The sequence below is a fragment of the Pteropus medius genome, unplaced genomic scaffold (assembly GCF_902729225.1).
Source record: "Pteropus medius unplaced genomic scaffold, Ma_sr-lr_union100, whole genome shotgun sequence".
Lineage (NCBI taxonomy): Eukaryota > Metazoa > Chordata > Mammalia > Chiroptera > Pteropodidae > Pteropus > Pteropus medius.
The window spans coordinates 3,903,516-3,929,851 of NW_024344436.1; the positions used below are offsets into that span (position 1 = coordinate 3,903,516).

The following is a 26,336-nucleotide window of genomic DNA, read 5'->3' on the forward strand; positions in this document are numbered from 1 at the left end:
TCACTGATACTATCATCAAAAGGAGCTAAAAATGCCATTTTCCAGAGCTCAAACCGAGTGAAGCTGGGAGCATGGGCTGGGTGGGTGAGGGGCATGGAAGGATACCCTTTGAAGAGGTAGGAATGGGGGAGCCCTAGAGTAGCTACACCCTCTGTCTTCTCAACTCTAGCTCCCCACACCCTGCAGGTAAGGCCCTCAGTCTGGAGCCTTGAACTCCAGTGTGTTGACAAACAGGCTTGGAAATAAAAAGACCAAGCTCGTTAGGAAGGAGCTCATTAGGACTTGTTGACATGAAACCCATTAGACCAATTAACATTCCATTAACGGCCTGGGGCACCAAGAGGTTAATGCAGCCCCAGTAATTGGGCTGGGGTGCCCAGGTTGGGGGCTCAGGGCCTTAAAGCTGAGAAACAAAGTCTAATTGAGAACTCTCTGGCCAGCTGGCCCTACAGCATCTGTTCTCGCCTCCCCCCACCCTAGAGGAGACTACACTGGGTCTCTACTGACATAGGAGAGGGGAGGAAGGGACCAACCTCCCTGTGGCTCTCCAGTGTCCCACGTCCTTGCCCCAGACCAGAGACTGGGCACGAGGACAAGGTGGCGGAATATTTCCACCCTCTTGGACTCTTGATAGTCCTGCTTTTTTCATCTACCCCACTCCCCTTTCTGGTCCAAGTTCTTTCAGTCCTGGGGAAGTAAGTCCCCTCTCCACTGCCAGTTAGATGTGACCCACTCTTATAGAAACTCTTTGGGAAAAAGCTAGAATCCTTGAGGCCCCAGAGTCTAATTTATTTTAAGAGTGTTGTAGTTTAGGGTAGTTTAGGGATGGGGGAGGGAGCACTGGTCCCAGGCCAGCTGGCCTGCCTGCCTGCCTTCCAATCTTCTTCCCTTCCTTCCTTCCCTCCTTTCTTCCTTCTTCCTCTCTCCCCAGCAGAGTGGCTAAGGTATTGCCCAGGGCGCCTAGAAGCCCTTCTCTTTTGTCCTTGGACACACTAGGAGTATTTCCATTATTTCCCCTCCCTTGCTACAAGTAGAGGCTATAATCCCATTCCCCGTCTGGGCCTCAGTTTCCTCATCTGTAAACTCCCACAATAGGAGTGTGTGCTTAGGGTCAAAACGTCTGGATGCCACACCCAGCTCTGCCACTTATCCGGAGCCTATACAAGCAGCTTCCCCTCTTAGAGGCAAAATGAGGGATTTCACCGGAACATTCTGAAAGCCTTTGCCCAGGGTTAGCATTCAACACAAGCTTAGTTGAATGGAATGGAAATAGATTGCAGCTTGAGACTGAAAGGAGCCCCCTGAGGCCAGAGAGCTGGGAGTCCTCCTCAGCCCCCAGGTCCCCCAGGTGGTTACCAGGCTCCCACCTCCAGGCCTCCCCTCTGAGCAGCTGCCCAGGCTGGGGTTCTGAGTCTAGACAGATTTGCAGGAGGCTGAAATAACACAGTGAACTCAGCAGGAGGGACCAAAAGGCTACATTAGTAACCAGGCTGGCTCCAACCTCTCCCTCTGGAGCAGCCACCTCAACCTGGTGCAGTCCGTTTATTTTCCTCCAGTGGAGGAGTGCTTGGTCTAGAACGCTGGTCTCCGGCCCAGCTCCCTTCCCATGGGCGGCCTGTAGGTGGCGCCGCGGAGCCCCCTTTAATTGCATTATATAATATAACCTGTTTACTAAATCATGTAATCAGTCGCCCTAGGATTTACAACTTCAGATGTGTATAGAGAATTGGACTTTGAGTCAAATTTAAAAACAAATAAAAATGAGAGGCAGCTGTTGCTGATAGTGTGATATTCATCTTTTGGAAACAAATTCACCCCACTGCTATAAATTATGCCTGGAAAAAAAGTGTTGTTGGTGGGAAGGAGTTGGCTAGGTCTCCTATGCTGGCAACTCAGAGCGATGAATCTTGAAATAACAGTGTCAACCTGTCACTGATTTCATGTGACTCTGTGGATTTATCTAAAGAAACACAGGCGTGTGGGGGTATACGCGCGTGCGCGCGCGCACACACACACACACGCACACACACATATACACAAACACACACAGACGCTACCTACACACACACACACACACACACACACACCCAGGTCTCACAAAACCCGGTAAGGGCTAGAAATCACAGCCTAAAAGCTGAGTATTAGAGGAACTCAGTGGTCCCCGTGCCTGGGAACATGGAGTCAGCACTGGGTGGTGACAGGGCGAGCCTAGTGTGGGGTGGTAGAAAGGGGTGGGGGGAGGCGAGCAAGAGGATGTGCTTGTGAGGAGGTCTGGTTGAAATGTTTCGAAATGATAGAAAAGTGAAGGGTCATTGAGGAATGATGGGAAAAGGGTCAGCTCCCCAGCAGCCCACCTCCACACAGCACATCAAACACTGGACCTGGACCTTCTCACCCTGGTGCTCTGGGAGCTCAGGGGCCTGAGGTGACAGAATTTGGGTGGCCTAGTAGATGCTGCTTCTCCCATCTTTCTGACCTTGGGGTGCTGGGGGCAGATGGAAGTCCCCTAGTCTGATAAGACCGGGCTCAGAGTGGAATGTGGAAGCCAAGGGGATAATTTTGTCTTTTACTGAAGGAAGGACAGGTGGGAGAGTAAGTGAGTGGGATTTGCACTCAGGGTCAGATCCCCTTGCTCACTACATGTTCTGAAGGCTGGCAACCTCAAAGAGGTTGAAAATGAGCCACCGTTCCACAATTACCCAGGTCCCAGGGGACACTGCACCTGGCACAGAAGCCAAGTCCTTGCAGAATGTCACAGCCAGGAGGGCCACTTTCTTGGTGCCCCTCCGGTTCCTGCTTAGAACTCTCAGTGGGAAATAATTCTGACTCCAGCCGGAAGCAGAGAGGACGCCCAAAACAGAGGCAACTCAGGCCTTTTGGTCACCGCAGTTCTCAGCACTAATTGTCATTCGCTATCTTTCTGGGAAGCCTGCTTGGGAGGTGGCACCAGGTCATGCCCTACTATGATGATGCTGGTCTCCAGGGAACAGAGAGGAGACAGAAAGACCAGCGTGAGCTTGCGCTAGGACTGCTGGCTTCTGACTCCCTGAGTGACGTGACAATCTCTCCCCATCTCTCGTTCTCCTCTTTCAGCCCTTAACTGCCTCATGGAGCAAATGGTCTCTGGAAGGGGTACGAGCCTCTGTGAAACCGCAGAATGCAGAAAGCCCCTGCTCCGATTCCAGCAGCGAGGTCTCCTTCACATGGCCTGTCGTCCTCCTTCCGAGACCTCCGTGTCCTCTCCTTTCACCACCCCCAAGCTATGTTGCTGTTTGCTCTTTATCTGGAATAACAATATGTCCCCTGTATGGCTGGGTCAACAGGTCATTTATACCCTCACTGACCCCAGCCTAGAGATAGCAAAAGCTTGCTGGAGAGACCCACTTCTGGAGGGCAGGGAGGACATTATCCCCGCCCCCCCTGGATCCCTCTGTGCCCACAGTTTAGTGAGGAGAGGCTAGTGGTCACACAAGGCAGAGGATTCGACTACGTGCTGGGTATGACTAGGGCTTCTGGCAGTCACAGACCCGCATCCCCGAACAGGTTTCCTTCGTAAGCGGAGGCCCTGTCTTGCCCTATTGCTTCCCGCCATGCCTCTCTGATTCATGAGCATTCCCAGAAAGGCAAGGCCCAGAGTTCCAGGGCCACAGCTTTCCCTCCTTTACTCCCCCAATTTAGCTATTTTTCAATCTGGCTGCAATAAGTGGACCGGAATCAGAGTTAGGAAAGCAGCCCGTGCTCTGCCCCCAGCCCTCTGCTGCCTGACTCTGCCTCTCTGCATCAGGACCAGGAAGCGGCAGAGGCCCCACTCTCCGCCCTGCCTTGGCTGTCACACCTTTTCTGGCTTCAAAAAGCCACTGATATATTTTACAAACTGAAACAGCAATTTAATTCCCCCTGATAGCGGCAATTGTCCATTAGATCTTCCTACTGAGGAGCTTAACAATAATTCCTTTCATCCAACTGCTTGCTTCTTCTTGATCTGAGAATCAATCCCATAATAGCAGGCAAGAGTTTTCCCATTACTCTCCCCCTCTAGCTCTTAGCATTTGATGGAGATTCTCATCTCCTCTTTAAGCACTTTACAACTTGGCAATTCTTCCCCTTTTGGTTCCCTTAAACAAAATAAAACAAAACAACAGAAAGGAGAGGAAAGCACGCTAGCTGTAAGGGTGGCCACAGCCCCTGCATTCTTCTCACAGAGAAGTGGTGTGCACCGTCTCCTGCTTGCGGGGTGAGGGGGGCGTCATTGGATGGTCACCCCCAATCTACTAAAAAATGGGTGCTACTCTGCCCCACTAGTCTGGTCCTGAAGGGCACCACTAGTCTGGTCCTGAATTCACACTCACCCACTGTTGGGTCCTGCTTTTGCCAGTGATGCTCAACTGAGAGCGTCTTTCTCTTTCTAGGAAGCCCCTCCCCTTGTTGCTTCCTCCCAGGAATGGAGGTCAGGAGGCTGTCGGTGCTGCCTTGGGGGTGGAGTCCACAGGAAGGGTCCAGTCAATTCCTCTCCCTGTATGTTGCCTAGATTCCCGCCCATCACTCAGGCAACTCTTAAACCTAGAGTGGGGTCCTGCCCTCTCTTTTTCATCTCCAGCCCCCTTCATCTCTCTCCAAGCAGCGTGAGTAGGAGAGGTGGGGAGGAACAGGGAAGGAGGGAGCCTGAGGCCTTTTATTCAATTACTTTTTTTTCTTTCAAACCTCCAGGCGGCCCCAGTGATCATGGGCAGAGGAGGGCTCTCCAGTGCTTCTGCGGGGGCAGTTAGGGTGGATTGCCAGGGCACCTGAGAGCCCCAGCCTGCTCCCCCAAGACACCATCATGTGCTCTCTTGTCTGCACACACACACACACAGAAACAAATCTAAAAATGAACCCAGGGACTGAAATCCCCCTCGACAAACCCGATTCCCAGGTTTATTATTATTTGTTGAGAGCTGACAGCAGCCGCTGCTCAGGAACCGAGCTGAGAAAACAACACAGCCGGGCCCCTGAGGCTCACAACTCAGCAGAGACAGACCAACAGCCCTGATGCGGGGACCCAGGTGGAGGAGCACGTCTGCTCTGCAAGGAGCCAGTAAGGCAGCCTCCCCTCTGCTGCCTTGCCCCGTCCTCCCTTTCATAAATCTTTCTCTTCTCCAAAGCAGGCATGCGGGGAGGATGGCACTCCCTGGGAGCTGGGATGCAGAAGGAAAGCAGGAGAAGTGAGGGGCCTTGGAAGGGGTGTGCAGGGAGGGACTGGAGCAGCAGGACTGAGCTGGGGTGGGGGATGTCCACAGAGATAGGGGGTCCTGGCACCTGTTCAGTCTGTCTCCTGCGACGCACTCAGAGTCTCCTGGAAGCAGAGGGTCTTAAAAAGGGCAGCCGGGCCCCTTTTCTCTCTGAAGGACCATACTGTGTGCCCTGGCTGGACGAGATCTGGTTTTATTTTTTAAAATTCCTCAGAAACAACAATAAAAAAGGTCAAGATTCAGGGCTGTAGAACCAAGTGGCTCTCTGGGCTCAGTTTATCATTGAAAAGCCACTCATGCCTGATACTGCCTTACAACCAGCAGATGCCCATCCCCCTGGGCCTTTGTTGTGCTCCAGGTGAGCTCACAAGAAAAAGGAAGGGAGACCAGGTAGAGTTCACAGCAACGAGGTCAGCTGGAGGGAGGAAAGGATGTCCCCCTGGACTGCCTCATCCCTGGTCCTCACTGCTGCTTGGAATGAGAGCAGGGACACTGGTTCTGTGATCCCAACCTGTCAGAAAGGGCCACCCTGGGGAAGGGAGGGCAGTAGCTTCCATGGGAGAGGAAGTGATGCTGGGCAGTGAGTCCATTCCTGGGCATCGCCATTCAAGCCCCAACTGAGCAGACACGCCCTCTGTCACCTTATGAGAAGTGTTTCCACCACGCCTTGTGCTGTCCCTCTCATCCGCCAGCAAGGCCTTCTTTATCATACTCCTGTGCCCTTTCCTTCACCAAAACTTTGCTCAAAACCCCACTGTTCTGTGAAGCCTGCCTTCGCTTTCCACTCCAGGACCGTCCTCTCACAGGGAGCCTGGCCATGAGACAGAGCAGGGCACGGTGGCGTGAGTGACCACTATGTGTGTTTTTATGTCATGAAAAATTGCTTCTCATCTCACGTCCACGTTGCCCGTTGAACCATATGCTCCTCAGCAGATAAGACCATGTCTCTGCCTTGTCTTTTCTCCTAGGGGAAAATAAGCCTGTGTGATATGATTTCACAAGGTCTGCCTCATTTTGGAGCCTGAATATATACACAGTTATAATTCAGCTTCTTTAGTTTACTGTTAAAATGTCAAAACAATCAAATCTGGAAAGAATAACTCTTTAAGTCCTGGCAGTCATTTATACCTCAGTGAGAATGAGTTTGTTTCCCTGGAGCAAATGTTGATAGGGGCGAGATGATAATATAGAATTAATAACAGCAGCCATTTATGGAGCCCTGACCATGGACCAGGAATTACGTTAAGCTTCTTATACAGATAACCTTGTTTATTTTTCTCAACAACTATATGGTATAGGCATGATGGTTGTCCATACTCATGGATGTGAAAACTCAGGCTTAGAGAGGTTGAGAGAGCTTCTAAATGTGACACATGGTCTGATTTCAGAGTCCGAATTTAACCTAGAAGTCTCAGGGTGGAAGCAGGAAGCACCCGAGGAGGAATGAGACCCCTAGAAATTGGAGAAGTACAGAAAAGGCAAGGCCACCGACTTTGAGTTGGACTGTCCAATATAGGCCGTCCTTTGACACTCACATTCCCCAAATTTCCAAGAATTATATTTTATTCACACCACCTAAATGTCGTCCACAGCCACATTTGGGCTTTTTTACATCAGTTAACCAACACACACTTTCTGCCCTTGGGCGGTGCGACTGCTTAAACAGCAACAGTTCGTTTCTGTCATCCCGTCCTCTTTGGGCAGCATTGTGTGTACACATGTATTTAAACAGTTTATTGCATTTTGCTCTTCTTATTTTATAAAAATGAATGGAAGATGGAAAACCGAAAGTGCAGATACTCGCGATAAGAAGGCGGGTCTCATCCGCATAATGCGACTGAGACCAAGGTGGGAACACTGAGAGAGGCAAACCTTGAGTCTTAATCGTAGACTCCCTGGACTGTGGGGGCAGTTATGAAGGAAAAGGACAAAATTAATGAACGAATATGAAATGATGGAACTATGTGGCTGAAGACTGCACCTAAGAAGCAATGTGTGATTGAGAATCCGATCATGTGTTTTAGGTGTCTGGGAGTAGAACTCTGGGAACTCATGCTTCACGAGAGCGGGGGCTGCCTGTGCCCTGACCCCACACTCTGCAGCTTTGGGGCCAGGGCTCTGACTTACATGGACTGGGATGCCATCAGTGACTCCTTCCTGTCAACCAGGACTGAGGGGCCCTGCTGCAGCCCAGGTGGGGTGGGGTGGGAGGTAGCATGTGGTCACCCCGCTCTCCGTGACTGTCTTCACATTGCTTTCTTTCCCCACTCCACCCATGGTTTTCCACAGACCACCCACAGCCGCAAAGAAATTCTTGTTCAGGAGAGAAATATGCCCATGACTCACAGGCTAAGAGGCACCTGGCTCTATCTTTGGAAAGACTGTGTAGTTGAGCAGTATTGGTTTTTTTTCAAGTCAGGCACCCATTCTTAGGGAGCATCCCATCTTTTATCATATCTCCTTGAATCTTCGCTTCATCCCTCTGCAGAAGCTCCTTCCTGCTCCCCTTCCTTTCAGAGTCTTATCCTTCCTCTGTCAACCCAGCAAGATTCCAGGCAGCAGTCTGAAGGGGCGACCAGTGAAGACATTTTCTCAGGCTAGCAGTGGGGTTACTACCACTGGCAGTTAAACAGAAGTACAGGGAACCAGAGCTGTGTTCCACTTCCCACTGGCTCCTGGCTGTCCTCGACCAAGCCCCATCCCCTTCCACCTCCAGCCTTGGAAAAGGGTCTGTAGTTCTCTGGCTTATAACAAGGAAATCTTTAGTCATATCTTGGCCCTTTCTGCTGTAGTCAGGCACCAAGGAGAAGCCGTTTCATATTAGCAGCAGAATCTTTAAATACTAGCAGCTTGTCTGAAAATTATAACTCACATTAAACCTTAATTCTGATTTTTTGCAATGACAGCTCATTTCCTATCATTGTGGTCTCAGTGGAAAGAAAAAGTCCTGCCTTCAGTACAGGATCTTTGTACTTGAAGTTCAAGATTTTGCTTCTACTCTCCTCTCTTCTTTCTCTAGTAAGATGGACCCCATTTCTCATGGCAGCACAAAGGCCAGGGGTGGAAGGAGAGAAGACAGTTTTGCCCAGTGGACTCTGGCCCTCAGGAACCAATTAGGATGCTCTGACTTAGAAGAGAGAACAATCTTCTGGGATCTGAGTACTTGTTAATCGGGATCTTCCAGTGTCTGGCCTTCAGGGAAAATGAGTGAAGCACCTTGAGTCCTAGATTTAGAGATTTTGTCCAGAGCAGGTTAGTCTGGGAAGAAAGGGGAGCTGCACGTGAGGTCTCTGCTGTTAGAGCCAGTCTTGGGGTGGGAAGGAGTAAATGTGAGTTTTCATCCAAGATGCCACCTTAAGGACACAAGGTGCTGTAAGGCTGGGGCAGGTCCCTGCTATGGGCAGGCCTCTCTGATCTTCTCTTTTTAGGGCCTGGCCATCTCAAGTCAGAGTATTTGCTCTTTGTCCTGGAATTCATAGAAATGAAAATAGGATTTCATCGAATGAGACCCTTGTTGTGGTCAGGGATTATTTCATCAACAGGAGCTGTGTGTGCATGTGAGCTGGCAAACATAGGGAGTAGGGGAGATGGGCAGAGGGTATTCAAGAGGAAAGGAGGTCCACTGAAGGGTGATTGGGAGCATCAAGGAGAGAAGTCTTCAAGGGGGACATTCAGGGGATGCTGAAGCAATAGAGGGTTCAAGAAACTGTCTGCAGTGGGAGGCTGGTCACTACAGTTGCCCTACAGCTTGACCACAGCTTTCCCCTCTCTTCTCACCCATTATCCTCTTCCCCAGTCCTAGGAGCAGTGGGGACTCAAGGCTCCAGTGGGAACTCAAGGCTCCATCCAGAGCAGATTGCCAGAGGACTGGCAGAGCGGAAGGATCCTGAGCAGTCATAAGGTCTGACTTCTTCCTGTTTAAATGAGAAAATCTGCCTGAGTCCATGTAGCAAGTTGGAAACAGGGATCAAACTTGAATCCAGGTCCCAAGTAACAAATTCAGTAATCACTTGCTGAACATCTACTATGTGCCAAGCTATGTGCTGGGCAGTGGAAGTTCCAGAAGGAGAAAACAGAGGCAATTGAACAGAATAAATAAAGAAATAATGAGATGAAAGTTTCCCTGAGCTGATACAAGACAGGTAACTTCAGATTTAAAAGGATCCCAGGGGATCAGTGAGAATAATGAAAAAAAGAAGGGAGCAAATAAACTCCAATCCTCGACACACAGTGGTGAAATTTTAGAACTTTAAAAAGAAAAGAAAACTAAAAGTTTCCATAAATTCTCACTGCAAGACTGAAAATAAAACAGTGGAGCAACATCTTCAAGATCTAAGAGAAACAGATTTTGAACATGGGATTCTGAGCTCAAGTCAAGTTTGAAGACAAAATAGTCTGTTTTGGACATGTGGGAAAGAAGAATTTATTTTCCACCTATCGATATAAAAATAACTAAATGTGGTCTTCTAGCAAAACAAAGCAGTGATAGGAAGAGGACAACATCTACACAACATGTACACAGTGCCCAGTATGCCCCATTGGAAGGGAAGACAGTGGGAGGGGTGGAGGGCAGGCCATTACCTTGCTGGCCGGAAGGTTCTACAGAGGATTCTATTTCTATTTTCCATGGTCAAGTCATACTAATTCTGTAGCCGAATAATATTTCCACCTTATAACACCCTATAGTCAGAATGCAGAGGCGACTACAATTATATAATAAAATATTGATCTTCTAAATCTTAACATGAAGATACTACATATACTATTATACTAAAAATACATAGTATAATTATATATAATACTATATACTATATACTATATACACTATATTATATATAATACTTTATATTAAAAATGATCATATCGAATATAATTTAATAAAAATTAGTAAACTAATACAAATTGGAAGGGGATAATATGTGCTAATTTCCCAGCTTTCATAGCAGGGAGCTAATAGGTAAATACATAAATTAAGAAAGAGGTACATAAGTATATTATTCAACATAATAAACATTGGCCACCAAATAACTAAAATCAGAGACTGTTGTTCTTTGTGGTTGACTTTGGATTATGAACCTTGTGGGTAGAGGTGGGGGAAAAGGGATATTTTGTATTTTATTTTATATTTTGTACATTGTTTGCTTTCTCCTCGAATATATATTTTACTTCTAATATTTAAAAAAAGAACTAAAATAAATAATAAAACAACTATACAAGAGAATACTGTGCAACAGTTAAAAGTAGATCTACTTATTTTGACCTGGAAAGCTGTCCATTTTATAACCTAGGTTTAAAAAGCAGGTTTCTAGAACAGTATTTAAAACATAATATTTACAACCTATCTAGACTTCCAGTCAAGATGGCGGAGTACGTAAACGCTGTGCTCGCCTCCTCCCATGACCACATCAAACTTACAACTAAACTACAAAACAACCAGCATTGAGAACCACCTGAAGCCTACCTGAACAGAAGTACTATAACTAAGGAAATATAGGAGCCACCTTGAGACTGGTAGGAGGGGTGGAAATATGGAACAGGCTGGTTCCACACCCATGTGTGGTTAAAAATTGGGATGGATATCTCGTTTTCAGAGGTTCCCACTGAGGGGTGAAGGATCCTAGCCCCACACCAGGCTCTGCAGCCCAGGATTCCAGTGATGGGAAGAGAAGTCCCCATAACTTCTGGCTGTGAAAACCATCGGACATTGTGGCCGAGGGAGATGGAAGCCTGCTAGAGGCCCAGGCATTTCTCTTAAAGGGCCCTCACATGGGCTTATTTGCTGATGGACTCACTCACTCTGAGCTCCAGTGCTGGGGCAGCAGCTCCAAAGGTGCTAGAGACATATGGGGAGGAACTGAATTATAAGGCTTGAGGGTGAGGGCTGGAGGGGCAGCTTTTTCCCAGACACAGGTGCTGGCAGAAACCATTGTCCCTTTGTTGAAACGTCAAACCACCCAGCCTGCACACACAAGTGGGCACCATATCTGAGTATCCATCAACCTAACTAACACCATTTGCCCTGCCCCTGGTGATTCCCTGAGACCCCGCATGCCACACCCGATTTGTGGGCCCACCCAAGCTGCTTCCAGTGGCTTTTCCATACAAACGAGCTGTCTTGGCTCAGGCTGCAGACTTTCCTAAAACTTTTCAAAGGTTCACAAAATTCAAACAAGCAGCATCTGGCCTCGGCATGCCCCATAGCTCTTGCTAAGCAGCCCTAAGCCAGGCACTAGCAGCAGCCAGCCTGCATTCACAGCTTAGCCTCTCCAAAGCACCTCCAAGCCCAGCGCGAGTGGCAACCATTTGCAGATCACTTTCTAGCTCATACCAAGTGGCCCCAAGCAAGGCACAGGCAGTGGCTGACCTTGGCCTACACCAGAGCTCCTCCCAAGAGGCCCCAGAACCAACACACATAGTGGCCAGCTTCAGACTACACCAGAGCACCACCCAACCACCTCCACAATGATATACCCAAAGGGCACACTCGGCAGGCACCAGAACCCTGCTCCGTCTGGTCAGTCCCTGAAGAACAGCTCCTCCACTGTAGTCATGGCTAGTCTTCACAACCAATCAGCCTGAAGGTCAATCCATCCCATTGATGTCCCAACAGCAATCAAGATTCAACTACAAAAGGAGGGCATATACAACTCACACAAGGGATACACCTGGAGCACCCAGCTCAGGTGACCAGAGAGATTGCACCACTGGGCCCCACAAGAAACCTACTATATGAGGCCACTCTGCCAAGACCTGGAAACATAGCAGCTTTACCTAATACATAGAAACAAACACGTTGGGGGTGGGGGAGTAGCAGCCAAGATGAAGAGACAAAGAAACATGTCTCAAATAAAAGAACAGAACAAAGTTTCGGAAAAAGAACTAAACAAAATGGAGACAAGCAATCTATCAGATGCAGAGTTCAAAACGCCGTTTATAAGGATGCTCATGATTTCAGTGATAACTTCAACAAAGAGATAGGAAACATAAAAATGGAGATAGAAAACATAAAAAATAACTAGTCAGAAATGAAGAATACAATGACTGAAATGAAGAATACATTAGAGGAAACCAACAGTAGATTAGATGAAGCGGAGGATCAAATCAGCTATTTGGAAGACAAGGTAGCAGAAGAGAGCTGATCAAAACAGCAAAAAGAAAAAGAATCCAAAAATGAGGATAGTTTAAGGAGCCTCTGGGACAACATCAAGTGTATCGACATTTGTATCATAGGGATATCAGAAGGAGAAGAGACAGAACAAGGTATTGAAAACCTATTTGAAGAAATAATAAGAGAAAACTCCCTAACCCTGTGAAAGAAAGAGACATACAAGCTGAAGAAGCACAGAGAGTCCCAAACAAGATGAACCCAAAGAAGTCCACACTAAGACACATCCTAATTAAAATGCCAAAGGTTAAAGACAGAGAGAGAATCTTAAAAGCATCAAAAGAAAAGCAATCAGTTACCTACAAGGGAGCTCTCATAAGACTATCAGCTGATTTTTAAACAGAAACTTTTCAGGCCAGAAGGGATTGGCAGGAAATAGTCAAAGTGATGAAAAGCAAGGACTTACAACCAAGATAACTACCCAGCAAAGCTATCACTTAGAATCAAAGGACAGATAAAGAGAGTCTCAGAGAAGAAAAGTCTAAAAGAATTCATAACATCAAACCAGCATTACTAGAAATATTAGAGGGACTTCTTTAAGAAGAAGAAAAAGGCAAAAAATATGAATAACAAAAAAAATGAATAATAAAATGGCAATAACTACATATCTATCAATAATTATTTTAAATATAAATGGATTAAATGCACCAGCCAAAAGATAGAGTAGCTGAATGAATAAGAAAACAAGACCTTTACATATGCTGCCTGCAAGAGAGACTTCAGATCGAAAGACACACAAAAACTGAAAGTAAAGGAGTAGTAAAAGATAGTTCATGCAAATGGAAATGAAAAAAAAATCTAGGGTAGCAATAGTTATACCAGACAAAACAGACTTTAAAACAAAGGCTATAACAAGAGACAAAGAGGGATCCAAGAATCCCACTGCCAGGTATTTATCCAAAGAAACCAAAAACACTAATTCAAAAAGACATATTGCAGCGTTATTCACAACAGTCAAGATATAAAAGCAACCTAAGTGTCCATCAATAAGTGAATGGATAAAGAAGAAGGAGTACATACATGCAGTGGAATATTACTCAGCCACAAAAAAGAATGAAATCTTGCCATCTTCAACAACATGAATGGACCTAGAGGGTATTATGCTAAGTGAAATAAGTCAGAGCAAAACAAATACCATATGACTTCACTTATATGTGGAATCTAAAAAACAAAACAAGCAAACAAATAAAACAGAAATAAACTCATCTCATCGATACAGAGAACATTTTCATGGTTGCCAGATGGCAGGGAGCTTGGGAGGATGAATGGAAAGGGAAAAGGGATTAAGAAGTACAAATTGGTAATTACAAAATAGTCATGGGGATATAAAACACAGCACAGAGAAAATAGTTAATAATATTGTAATAACTATGTATGGCATCAGATGGGTGTTAGATTTATCAGGGTGGTTAGACAATTATATAACTTATGCAATTGTCTATGCTGTACACCTGAACTAATATAATGTTGTATGTGAACTGTAATTGTAAAATAAATTTTTCTAAAAAAATTTAATGATTAACTGTGTTCAGTTAAACATCAAAACAACAAGATGTTGTCCCTTCCTGTGGTCTCTGCCCTATGCAAGTGGCCTGCTTTGGGAAGTCCTCCCACTCTTAGATTTCTGTGAGATGCGCATTGCTTTTAGCCACAGGTAGGAGTTACTTTATGTATGTTTCAAGTAACAAATGTATGCTCTTGACTGTAAGTGATCGGTCCAAAGATCGGCCTGGTTGAAGCTGCTCCGGGGATGAAATCTTTCTCACAAATAACTGGCGGGAAAGGAGAGTAGGGAAGGAGAAGCCAAGAGATACAGATGTCAAGACTAAAAGGTGCCTCGGAGAGCTCCTGGACCACCTCTTTCATTTCACAGATAAAGAGCACACTTGGGGCCTGGTATAAGCTTTCGCCACTGATTTAGTGTCAAGAAAAGAGAGAAGTGGGCTTGTTCTAAGCCGGCGTCAGGAAGAGGACCCTAGAGAAGTTGAAGGCTGGAGGTGAGGCCTGATGCCACGCCCCACAGAGAACCGTATGAGGAGATGGTGGGGGAATGTGAGGGGTTGAGGCCATTTCAGGAGCTGTTCAGGGTACAGATGGCTTGACTTTGCAGAATGACCTGAGAAATCCAACCAGATCACACTTCCTTCATCTTCATGGAAAACAGTAGCTGGAATATGAGCAGGAGGCAGCATGTTGGGGCTACTGGGAAGGGGCTTGGAGAGAAACTATGTTTACTGAGCGTGTACCATGTGCCAGACATTGCATGAGGGGCTTTCCAGTACATCATCTTGTTTAATCCTCACAGAAGCCCTATGAGGTAAAAAAAGATCATCCCAATTATGTAAAGACAATGATGGTTAGAAAACTTAAGTTCCTTAACTTGCCCTAAACCCCATAGGTAGCCAATGGCAGAGCGAGGATCTGCGTCTGGGTTAGTCTGGTTCCAAAGTCGCTGCTTACGGAATCAGAGGGCTTCAATAAATATGTATGAAGTAATTGGTGAGAGAAGTGTCTCTCCCAAACTGAGATACAACTAATCCTGTTCCCTTCCTAAACCCTACACATGGAAGCAGCCCCTCTACTCAGTCTGTGAACACCCAGATGCACTGGCTGGCTTTTGGGAACTAGGATTTACCTTGGCCCAAATGGGACTCTGCAAATCCCCCCTCAGAGGGTATCAGCAGTTTAAGCTCTTTCTCACAGCTCTGAGCACTGACATTGCTTCCTGAGCACACTGGGCTCCGCTGTGCCGGGGCTTTGGGAGGAGATGGGCTAGGATGGAGCATTAGTACCGGGAAGAAGAGAGAAGCTGCAGCCCTCGGTTCTGGGTTGCTAGGTGCTCAGCTCTATACCTGTTCTCCACCAACCTCAAGGACACACAAATTGCTCCTGCCACCCCTCAGATGCTGCCCCTGGCCTCTCCATGTCTCCCCAGGTACCTCTGCCTCTGCCGAGCCTTTGACTTCAGGGGAGGCAGGCAGGCCCAGGAGAGTCTGTATGTCAGTTAGGGTTTGTCGCTGACACGTGGAGATCATTAACGAAGCTTATTTTTAAATTGTAATTGCAAAATGTAAATGCTCCCCAAACTGATGTGTAATTGCTATCCCCTCCACCCTAGCCCTTCCCCTCTGGTGCCAGCTTTGCAAGGAGAGAATTAGAAAATAAAAAGGGGGTGGATTATGTAAGCAAAACGATTTTAAAAAACGAGAGCGACAGAGCTAAGAATTTAAGTGAGACAGCTGGCGGCTTCTCTGATTGCCACACTTCCAGCATTAGCTGCAAAAATTGTCCCTGCCAATTGCACTCATCCAAGCAAGAGTGTCAACTGTATTTAGTCCCCAGAATGGATCAGACTAGCACTCACTTGGCAAGACAGTTCAGTGGTCAGTGTGTGTGTGTGTGTGTGTGTCTGTGTACGTGTGTGTGTGTGTGTGTGTGTGTGTCTGTGTGTGTGTGTGTGTCTGTGTTGGAGAGAGAAGGGGGGTAGTTCAAGGGTGATATTTGAGGTGGCCTCCATCTCATCCATGGAAGCCTTTCACTCTATAGAAAGACAGTATCACAGCAGGAGTTAGCACTCTGTCAACTCATTCCCATCCTTCCCCATATTCTACCATGTAGGGAGGGCAAGGGGCATCTCCATGCTCCCAGGCACGGTCTGGCCTCTTTGGACTTTAGCATCCCCACATCTTCTTCAAGTCTCCGCCACAGCCATTGTCTGCAGTGAACCCTCTTCGACATCACTGTGCCCACAGGCTCCAAAGGTTGTTGAAAAGACTGTCAGCCTGTCTCCCAAATGGGTATCGCTCAACCCACACTTGCCGAAGCTTGACCCCTCTGGATATGCTCCTGTCCCCTCTAGGAGCCATAGCACGCTCCAGCACGCTCCCCGCCCCTTAATACACGTAGAACGCAGAGCTCCCCAAACGGCCCGAGGGTATAGGAAGAGGACAGTCATCACTAGCCAGTTCTGTCACTCTCAGACAGATGGTCCTCTTAAATATCTGTGGCTTCACTCACTACCTGCTTGGGAGTGTGCTGGCTGGAAAATTACTGCTTGGCTATCGCCCACGGGAACATAGGCTATCGCCCATGGGAACATAGGCTATCACCCATGGGAACATAACATTCTAACAATAAGCTTTCTGCTTCTGTACCCCCGCTTGCACACCTGACCTGTGGGTTGACAGATAGTGAATAGGAGAAAAATAGACCTTTGTGTTTAAGACAGAATGAGGAATGAGATTTAGGGCTTAAAAACCCTGTACCTATACATTTCGGGGCTGCTTAATTTGGGGTCTGCGTACCCTTGGCAGACCCAGCTGGCTGAATAAAGAGCGTGTTTCCTATAACTCACTGATTTCTGGTGGTCCGTGTGTCTTTCGGGGGCTGGTGGCTACAACAGGAGCAGGGCCCACAAACGTTCATTCACCTTTCAGGTCGACTGTCTCCCTCTCCCTCTCTCCAGAGAACCACCTTTTGTGAGGAATTTGGCAAAGATTATCATCCCCTAAATGAAGGCTGATATACTACAAGGTCACAGTGGCCCTAAGACATCAGGGAAACTTACAAAATCCTGGGCAGGGTCTTTTGGATGCAGCCCTTATCATGGCATACTGGAAAGTAGAAAGGGTTGTTTTGGATAAACGGATTTCTAAATCCCTACCTAGACTGATACTTACATCTTTGAGATCATGAAGTTACTTAAGGGGATTTTAAAAACCCTATCTGATAAGAGGATTAAATGAGATTCTCCATTCGAAATGCTTTCTACAGTCTAAAGACCGATTTCTCAGAGTCCATCAGAAACACCTGGGATGCAGTTTCCTCCATGTTCATCAAAAACACTTGAGGTACAGATTCCTGGGTCTTAACCCAGCCTCATGGAATCAGAATCTCTGGTGTGAGGTCCAGGAACTGCATTTTTAACAAACATCCCTAGGGGATTCTTAGGTAAAGACGCTTGCTTCAGAGGGTTGTGCAAATGTTATCCTCATCCTCGATGTGAGCAGCAGCCCATCTAGCTGTATCTACAACAATTTATTGTTCACAGAATATGTATAGAAGAAAGGAGAGGCATTCAGGATAAGGCAGAGCCCTCGTCCTGTCCTCAGGGAAGAAAGATATGAAAAAACAGTACAGCATTGTGCTTTCTAAGGCTGTACATGCTAAGTGTCAGCTAATGTCATGGGTTGGTTCTGGAGGCTTTCAGGAGAAAAGATAATCTGCCTGGAAGGGGTAACTATGTGTTAGAGCAGAGGTTCCCAACCTTTTTGGCACCAAGGACGGGTGCTCCTATGAGAATATAATGCCCGATGATCTGAGGTGGAGCTGAGGCGGTGATGCTAGCGCCGGGGAGCGGCTGCGAATACAGATGAAACTCTTCTTGCTCACCTGCCGCTCACCTCCGGCTGTGTAGCCCGGTTCCTAACAGGCCACTGACCAGTACCCGGTCTGAGGCCTGGAGGTTGCGGACTCCTGTTAGAGGACAGCGAAGTGTTTCTTACTGTTCAGTGATCCTGGTGGCCTCTCAGATGGCCCACAGGGGACTCACTCCCCTCGTCTCACTTCCAGCTGGGCCAGAAATTCCTCCTGTCAGCTAGAGCCAATGCACCTGTGAGAAAAGGCAGCACTGCTCTCAGAAGGGAAGGCTGGAGGCACTGAGACATCTGCTAATGTGGGGACGCCCCACCCTGTGCACGGCCCGCCTCCTCCCCAGGCAGGCTGGACAGGATAATTTCACTGCTCTGCAGACCTTGCTACCATGGCCACCATTCAAGTCTCTCTTCTCAGTGTGGCTGCTGGGGGCCACCCAGCCATTTTAGAGCCCAGATCCTTGTCACGGTGAGAAGTGCCCTGTTGTGGCCTGTCTAGTTTCCCGACACCTGGCATACACGCGGGCCCTTTTTCCACCAGGTGTGGGCAGGTCTCTGATTTCTGGGCCTTGCTTTCAACTGTAGGGAATGCAGAAGAAGGGGTAGAAGGTGCAGCTTTTTCAGGTGTGCAAATGGGTTTCAGAGGTCTGGAGTCTGGGGGTCCGGAGAGACGCCGATGGGGTGGAGGGGAGCGTGCCCGCAGGCAGCAGGAGGAGTCAGGAGGGCAACGGACCCGAAACAGAACTGAACGCTGAAGGACAGCCTATGGTCTTAAGGCAGCTTTGGCTATACAACTTATCTATTTATTTTTTAGATTAAAGTGAATTAATTTTGCTTCTCAATATTTGAAATGGACCAAGGTGTTGGAAAATTGAGGTCGGTGGTCAACACCGTTATAAGGCCTGGCCTGACACTTCCCGAACACTCAGATCAATTTCTCCTCGTGGATCAAGTTGCTCATTTGACTCCAATGCTGAGCTTGGGGCTAGGAAGACAGGGTCACAGGGTGGGGGTGGGGGCGCCGCCTGACGCCTGGACTGCACCCGGGAGCATCTCCAGACAGAGCCCTAGTCCTCCACCAGAGGTAAATGCATCTTTAACATTCACAGTTCCTTCCTAGTTAACACCATCTTACTCTCCCTGTAAAAACACATTTGCACCTCAGTAAAGAATGTAATTAACTAGTGACGTGACAACAAGAGGAGCTAAACAGTGGCCTGGGCTGAGAGCTGCCGTGGGGAAATGGAAATTTAGACATTTGCCTGAACAAGACTTTCCCGCTTTCCTTCCAGAGTGTGAGTGTGAGTGAGTGTGAGTGTGTGCGTGCACGTGTGCTTGTGCACGCATGCGTGCACTGCAAGGTGATGAGGGTGGTAGAGACTCAGCATTCCGCATCCGGGATCCCAAAGGAGGGATGAATTCCCAGTTGCAGGGGAGAGGAAGCTGGGGAGCACTTCGAAGATGGGATGAGCTGAGAGAAGCTCTACAAGAAAGTGAGGTGGTAAAAAAATTTCCATTAACGAAAGCTCTCTGGGTTAAAATAAAACTCCCCTCCCCACGCCTCAGACTTCCCAAGGGGAGCTGAGAGTACCAGACATTCGAAACAACAGGAGGCTCAGGCACCTCTGGCATTGCTTGTCCTGGGGCAGCCGCACGGAGGCGCCCAAGGGATCAGGACCAACAGAGAGAGAGAAGATGTTGTGAGCACTGAACGACTCCCGTCCCACTCCCCCCATGCCTGCCCCAGCCTGCTCATCCTCCTTGTGGCCTCGTCTGTAGTTCTGTGGACTCCCTGTTCTCCAGCCCCCCAGGCAGCAAACCCGGAAGACACGTCAGACTCCTCATCCCCATTTTCACTTTTCATTCCTCCTCCATTTCCCTTTCCTTTCCAGTCGAGGCAGAAGATGCTCTTTTCTCCATTCCGTTCCCAGTGACACAACCTCAGGACCCTCATCCCCGGCCATGCTGGCCAGGCCCCTCCTCATTCCCACATTTAGACCCTCCCGCTGCCTCCAGACAAAGCTTCCCAGGCGGACGGCTTAGCTCTGCATCAGTCCATTCCAGACCCTGCCGACGAGCAATGAGGACCTCGCTGCCCTGAATGGGCTTACGGTTGTGTCACCTCCTACTCCAAAATTTTTAATGATTCTCACTCATAGACTGCTTTTTGCCAAGTGCAGCCTCCAAGGTGCCTGCAGTCTGCCCCTACCTGCGTCTCTAGACTCATCTTTTACCCATCGCCAGAGCCTTACTGCACTCCATCCAAACACACCACTTTTCAATCTGTCCCACAATCTCCAGCCTCTTCTCCTGCCCCAATTCTATATTTATACCTGACAAGACCCTAACCCTTCTTCGGTGTTCAATTCAAACATTCTGGATTTTTCCTCTAAAGCCAGAAGTAATTTTGCCTCCTCTGTGTTTCCAGGAAACACGCTGCTTGTCATCCTCTGACAGCTCTTGCACATTCTGTCTCATGCGATAGTTGTCTTAAAGATCTTTCATCTCTTTCCAAACTGTAAGCTCCTCATAGAGAGAGATCTTGTCTGATGTCTGTATAATTTTTTAGTTTGCAAAGTACTTTCATATGTAATATCTTTTTTAACCTTAAATGCTAAAGGTCGCTATTTTAATATAATAACTTAATTTTTATTACCTTTACAAAATAATTACATGTTATTGTAAAAAATAAATAAGAGGAAGAAATTTTAGGTTAGTTGCAATCCTTTAATACAAAGATAACCACAGTTAATATGTGGAGTAAAACTCTTCTTAAAAACAGTGTCATACTATACATACTGTTCTATATAACCGGCCTTTTATATTTAGCGACATATCTTAAATACCTTTGTATATAAGGGAAATATATACTTTAATCTTGTGATTATATGCCATTCCATTTATGGATAGAATAGAATTAGTCAGCCAAGTTTCTATTATTGTCATCGTGATTATTTCCAGTTTTTGCTATTATAAACAAGTAATGCCTATTCTCATAGCTGAGTTTTGCTCCAGATTTAATCACTGTCTTGGGATAAGTTTCTAGGTGTAGAGCTACCAGATCTGAAGGTATGTTCGCTTTAAAGAAATTTTACAAATTACTTGCAGGGAGGTCCCACCGGTTTACGAGGTCCTCTTCGCAGTGTGTGAGAGATGCCTGTTTCCTGCCAGATGGTTGTTCCCATCTTACAGATGTGGATAACAAGGCTGAGGATGGTCGAGCACTGGCCTTGCTGAAGAAAACAGCCAACAAGTGGCATGTCTTCTGACTCCAGACATTTTGCCCTTTCATCCTCCCCACTTCTCTTTGCTCTTGTATGTTTTACCCATCCAAAGGCAGTGCTTGCAGTATTCAGTACTAAGTAAATGCTGGGCTCCCAGGGGAGAGGGCAGAGGTCATGGCTGGGCCACTCCTGGGAGCTCTGCTGGTGTCTGCCTCCCTTGCCTTGTTCCCCAGGTGTCTGAGGCCTACTTAGTGGATGAGAGCTCTTTTCTTGAGTAGCGTTTTACTATCCCCTCCTCCTCTTCCCCGGACACGCTCTGCCTGTCTTTGAGGCGCTCACGGTCTAGATGATAAGGAAATAGTTGTACTCTGAGATGTGTGGATGGTGCTGCCTCTGGCTGTGCCCTCCTTAACGCCCCCTCCTCTGACAGCGTCCAGGTCAGGGTTGCAGACTGAGGAAGCACTGCCTGCCTGGTGTCTTTCAGTCTCTGAAAGCTGTTGTCCTTTCTGGCACTGAGGGGGCAGAGCTCCCTCCCGGTGTCTGACTACAGTCGCATGATTTTTGTCCATCTTTCTGCTCTTGCTGTACCTCTGCCCCACCCCTAACCCCACCCCTAATATGGCACCACATCGAGGAGCCGGAGGCCCTCAGAGAGAAATCGCACCATATTAGAGAAGAGAAGCCAACTGTGCTCCCCACTCAAGGACTAATAAAATGCACATTTGAGAGAGGAAGGACAATCCAAGGTGACACCTCGTGCCCCCACGCAGGGCACGCTTCAGGGCTACAACACACATAGATTCCTCCTTTCCCAGAACTGACAACTACCTGGTACCCAACAGCCTGGAGAAAGCTTCAGGGCAGAAATACAGCCTGTAATCTCCTTTCCCTCCATCCTGCACATGTGGCTACAAGGATGGTTCTAGCAGCAAAGAGCATCCTATGCACAGTCCTCTTCGGACTTATCCTACTAAACTGTGATCGTCTGTTTGCCAGTCCGTCTGCCCCACTAGATCATATGATCCCAAACTGACTCTCAAGCCTATATAACTCTGGAGAGCTCAATGTGTATTTTGGACATATTACAAGTTCGATAAATATTGGTTGAATAAAGGAATAACTAAATGGATACATTCAGCAGAGGATATGTAGAATGCATGACACTCAATGTGCTGATGTCCTTTGCTATCCAATTATTAGCCACAAAGACCTGTATTATTCCATTTATCATTTAATCCTTGCAACAACCCTGTAAGGTAGGAGTTATTAGTCCTGTTTTTAAAAGGGGGAACTGAGGTTAGACAAGCGACTTGCCCAAAGTCAAAGGGGCAGAATGAAAGAAGAGAGTCCAACGGTTATATGCGGCCTCTTCAGCACCCTGCCCTCCTTTCTGCCTGCCCAGCCAGGGAAAAGATGCAGAGGCCGGGCTGCCTCTGCTCTGCCTCGCTTGGGAAATAAAAAGACAAATTCTTCTTCTCATCATTTGGTGAATCGGTGACATTTCGTTTGACAAAGAATCTAGGAGAAGCATCTCCTGGGACCAGTTTTGGGACTAAGCTGTGATAATATTGCTTTATTGAAAAGGGATGCTAGGAACTGAGCTTCGGGTGGCCTTTTACATGAAGTAATTTATGCAAGAAATCAGAAATAATTTTTTTTTAAAGAAACACACATTGATCTACTCATGGTCGCAACGACGGAAATGGCAACAATCCATACACACGCATGTACATACACACGAATAATTCCAGAGACTCAGTCACAGACCTGGGAAGGTACAAATTCCAGTTCACTGTCACGATCATGAACACACACCTCATAAAAAGCCAAAAGATTCCTGTAGGATCCATACAGAGCCCTGGGGACAAACCCACTTTCAAAACAGTCTGATGGCTCTGACTTTCCCTTCCATAACTTCCAGGGTAAATTGCGATTTTCCCCACACATGTAAATTTCAGCCATTAAGGAACGCACAGGAAGCATGACATCGAAGAAATTAGTCTCTCTGTGCCTCCCTGCCCTTCTCAGGGCCCGTTCACTCTCGCAATAATCACAGTGTATATGGAGATGCCGCCACCTGATGACCTGCTGCCCAAGGCACAAGTCCTCCTTGCGTCTCACAGAGGTTTCGGTCATAACCTGCTCCTGGAGGACAGCAAAGGAGCGATAACAAGGATGAGAAATGAAACGTCTGTAAAATTCTCACTCAGATGCCACTCAGAAATGAATCTCAGATATGGAAGGGATGGTAAAAGAATTTTATTTAAAATGCCTTTCTCCCTAGGCTGTTTTGTGAAGGGTTGGGATTGGAAAGGGTATGTGAAGGTCAGGAATTACCCTCTGGCCATGGTGATTTTGACCTGGGCTCACAGCTGCAGAGCCCAGGATCCCTGTTCTTGTGGAATCAGCAACTGAGAAACTCAGAGAGGCCAGAAACTGCACCAGGAGCCAGAACAGCTTGTGTTAGTTCAGGATGTGACCCTGGGCACATCGCCTCCCGGGCCTCAGTTTCTCCATCTGTAAAGTAAGAAGGTTAAGACCGGATGGTCACTTCCACCGTGGTCTCATCAGAAGACTCCTTGCTCAGCCTTGGCCAAGGTCGATGAGACCACATACCTCTGTATCTGTGCGATGACATGCATCCTAAAGCAGGTCCAGTCTCATCCGTTAGCTTTTTGCTTGAGCTTCACAGTAACTTTGTGGTATTGCTGAACTCAACATTCCCATTTTACAGATAGAATAATCAAAACCGAGACTTAAGTGTCTTGGCCAAGGTCGCAGAAAGCATCAGTATTGATTCGAATTCCATGGAATTCGAATCTTCCCTTGGACGTCATTCTCTGTTTAAAGGAGAAAAATGTACAACACACCTTGAAAACCCTGGAGTTTGAAAAATGTTTTTTTTTCTGTCGCCTAGGTTGGACTTGTTAAATAGTAACTGTGATTTCGAAGCTTCTCCTGTCTTTTTGTATGGCTTAGGTGGAGGCCTAGGGCAGATGTTCTTTCATTTAGGAAGATTTAACATCTTTTGGCTATTAAAAGAGAGGCTGGGCCTAATCTGGGAGAAGAAAAGATTAAAGAAAAAGAAACTCAATTGTTACTCATTCGATAAATGTTTACCGAGTGCCTGTTCCGGTGTCAGGAACTACTCACACACAAAAGAATCTCAGCATTCATGGGGCTTACATTCTGGTAGGGGGTAGAGATGGGAGTGGTGGAAGATAACAAGATACATAAATATCTACAGCATATCGAATAATAAAGGCAGAAGAGAAACGTAAATGTAAAGAAGTGAATTAGTAGGAATTGAAAGTGCCCCCACTAACTTCCTGGGGAAACGAGGCCAGGTCTCCAAGATGGAGGAGGGCAGAACCCGGAGCAGAAGGGAGAGGAAAGAAGGTGCTGGGAAAACAGGCCAGACTGGAGACAGACAGTGGGAAACGCCTTCTGCGGAGACAGGAGAAGGATTCGAAGACGTCGTTTCGTATGCAAAGGCTAACTTGTTCCTGTTCTGGCATCTCCTCTGAGACCAGGGAGAGGTGAGTCAAGCACTTGCATTGAGCACAAAGTCCAGGACCCCTAAAAACTCAGCAGTGGTGATTAAAATAAAATCAGAGACGGTCCCCCGCCTACCATGTTCGAATGCGATGGTATTCTAGGAAGAATCAGGAAGACTGAGCCTGTTGTCACTTAATATTTTGATGTTTTGCTTAACATGAATTCTGTCATTAATTTTGATCTTTAAAAAAATATTGCATTAAAATATTATTTCTCTTGATTACTGAGTTTTAGGGTGCCCCTTAGATTATGGTGAGTGAGCCGGCCTAGCTCCCATATCAGTAAAAATATACACAGGCAACAGCTTTGTCACAGGGACGAAAGAGAAGAGGTCAAACCCACTGGGAAGGTTGTGCAGGAAGAGAGAAGGAGGCCACGCCAGCAAGACAGGGTGAAAGGGAGCAGAACTTATTCCCAGAGCAGAACCTTGAAGCAAGACTGACTGGGAGAATCCACGCTCCCTTCCTCTCTTGGACTCTGGGGAAGCTGGACTTTCCCCAGAGTAGGAGTGAATTTCAAGTTGTTACATTGGAATATTCGTGAGAAAAGTGACCCTCACACGCTGGTGGTTTTGTGGGCCACCTGGGTGATGGCACATGACCAACTGATGCCCCTTCTGGCTCTGCAGCCAAGGGTCTCCCCATAATTAAACCCTGAAGGCACCGGAGTCCATTGGGAGCACTAGGAGTGAAGACGTGGACCCCATCAGGGTCGCATCTTGACCAGGAGCCTGCCCTGGGCAAGGATGGTCAAGAGAGGGGGTCATTAATTGCCTTCCCTCCATGGGAAAGGAGAGAATAGCCCTTGTCATTGTGTCTGCCTAAGAGAGTGTGAGTCCCCTGAGGACAGGGAATGGAGGCCAGTATTGATCCGAAGGGAAGATTCTGCAGGAACGAGGCCTCATCTCTGTGCACACCAGCACTCCAGCTCCAAGGCAGGCGCCCAAAGCCAGTCCGCTTTCCTCACGGTTGCTCCCTGCTTCTCCCCAGGCCATCCAAACCCAACAATAAACCCTAGGACCTTAGATGATTCATTCCTATGCTCAAAAACCCTATTTTTAAAAAGTGAGTCAGGTTCTTGAGACTTTTCATGATACGGCTCCTACCTGACTCTTCACGCTTATCTCTTACATCTCTCCTTCGCATCTTCTAGGTCAGTGGCTGGCAAACTACACCCAGGAAAATCCTGAGGGTGTCAGTTTTATAAATGAAGTGTTATTGGAACACAGCCGTGCCCATTTGTTCACTATTGTCTCTGGCTGCTTTCCAGGACAATGGCAGAGTTCAGTAGTTGTAACAAAAAACCTGAAATATTTACTGTCTGAAACCTGTCAGAAAAAGTTCATTGAACCTGGTCTAGGTTTCAGGTGTGCCCATCCCTCCTACACAGACTCTACCGAGAGATGTCTCCGGCCTCCGCTAGTTCTGCTCTCCAAGGCTGGGCTGCTTCATTTCCCTGCTCGAGTAGCTGAAATACAGCTCATTCTTCAAGGACTCAGCTTAAATATTATTTACTCTGTGATGTCTCCTGAATTTTTATAAAGAATTGCTCACACCCCTTCACAGCCATGGCACATTGTCAGAGTGCCCACATAATTTATCACCCAAACTGGAACAATCTTGAGAGTGAAGGATTAATAATTACACAGCAACTACAGGCTTCAACTGAGATGTCCTTGGCCAACCGGTCATTCGGCCCTATTCTTGGTGCTTAGTTCATTCTGCTTTCTGTGGGTTGTTTACATGTCTAGCTCTCCCAGTGCGAAGAATGCTTGAGGGCAAGCATAGTG

The 26,336-nt window shown here is 47.2% G+C and overlaps 1 protein-coding gene across 4 annotated transcripts in view; it reads right to left on the reverse strand.

Moving 5' to 3' along the window:
* Positions 1-26,336, reverse strand: part of PKNOX2 (PBX/knotted 1 homeobox 2) — a 243,932-nt gene that overhangs the window by 78,380 nt on the left and 139,216 nt on the right. Inside the window, exon 1 of one of the 4 annotated variants that reach the window (XM_039872787.1) lies at positions 9,006-9,024. The exons of the other annotated variants lie outside the window; for them this stretch is intronic. The gene's annotated coding sequence lies outside the window, so the exon portion shown is untranslated. Of the gene's footprint in view, positions 1-9,005; positions 9,025-26,336 lie in introns of those variants that run through there. 4 annotated transcript variants of the gene reach the window in all.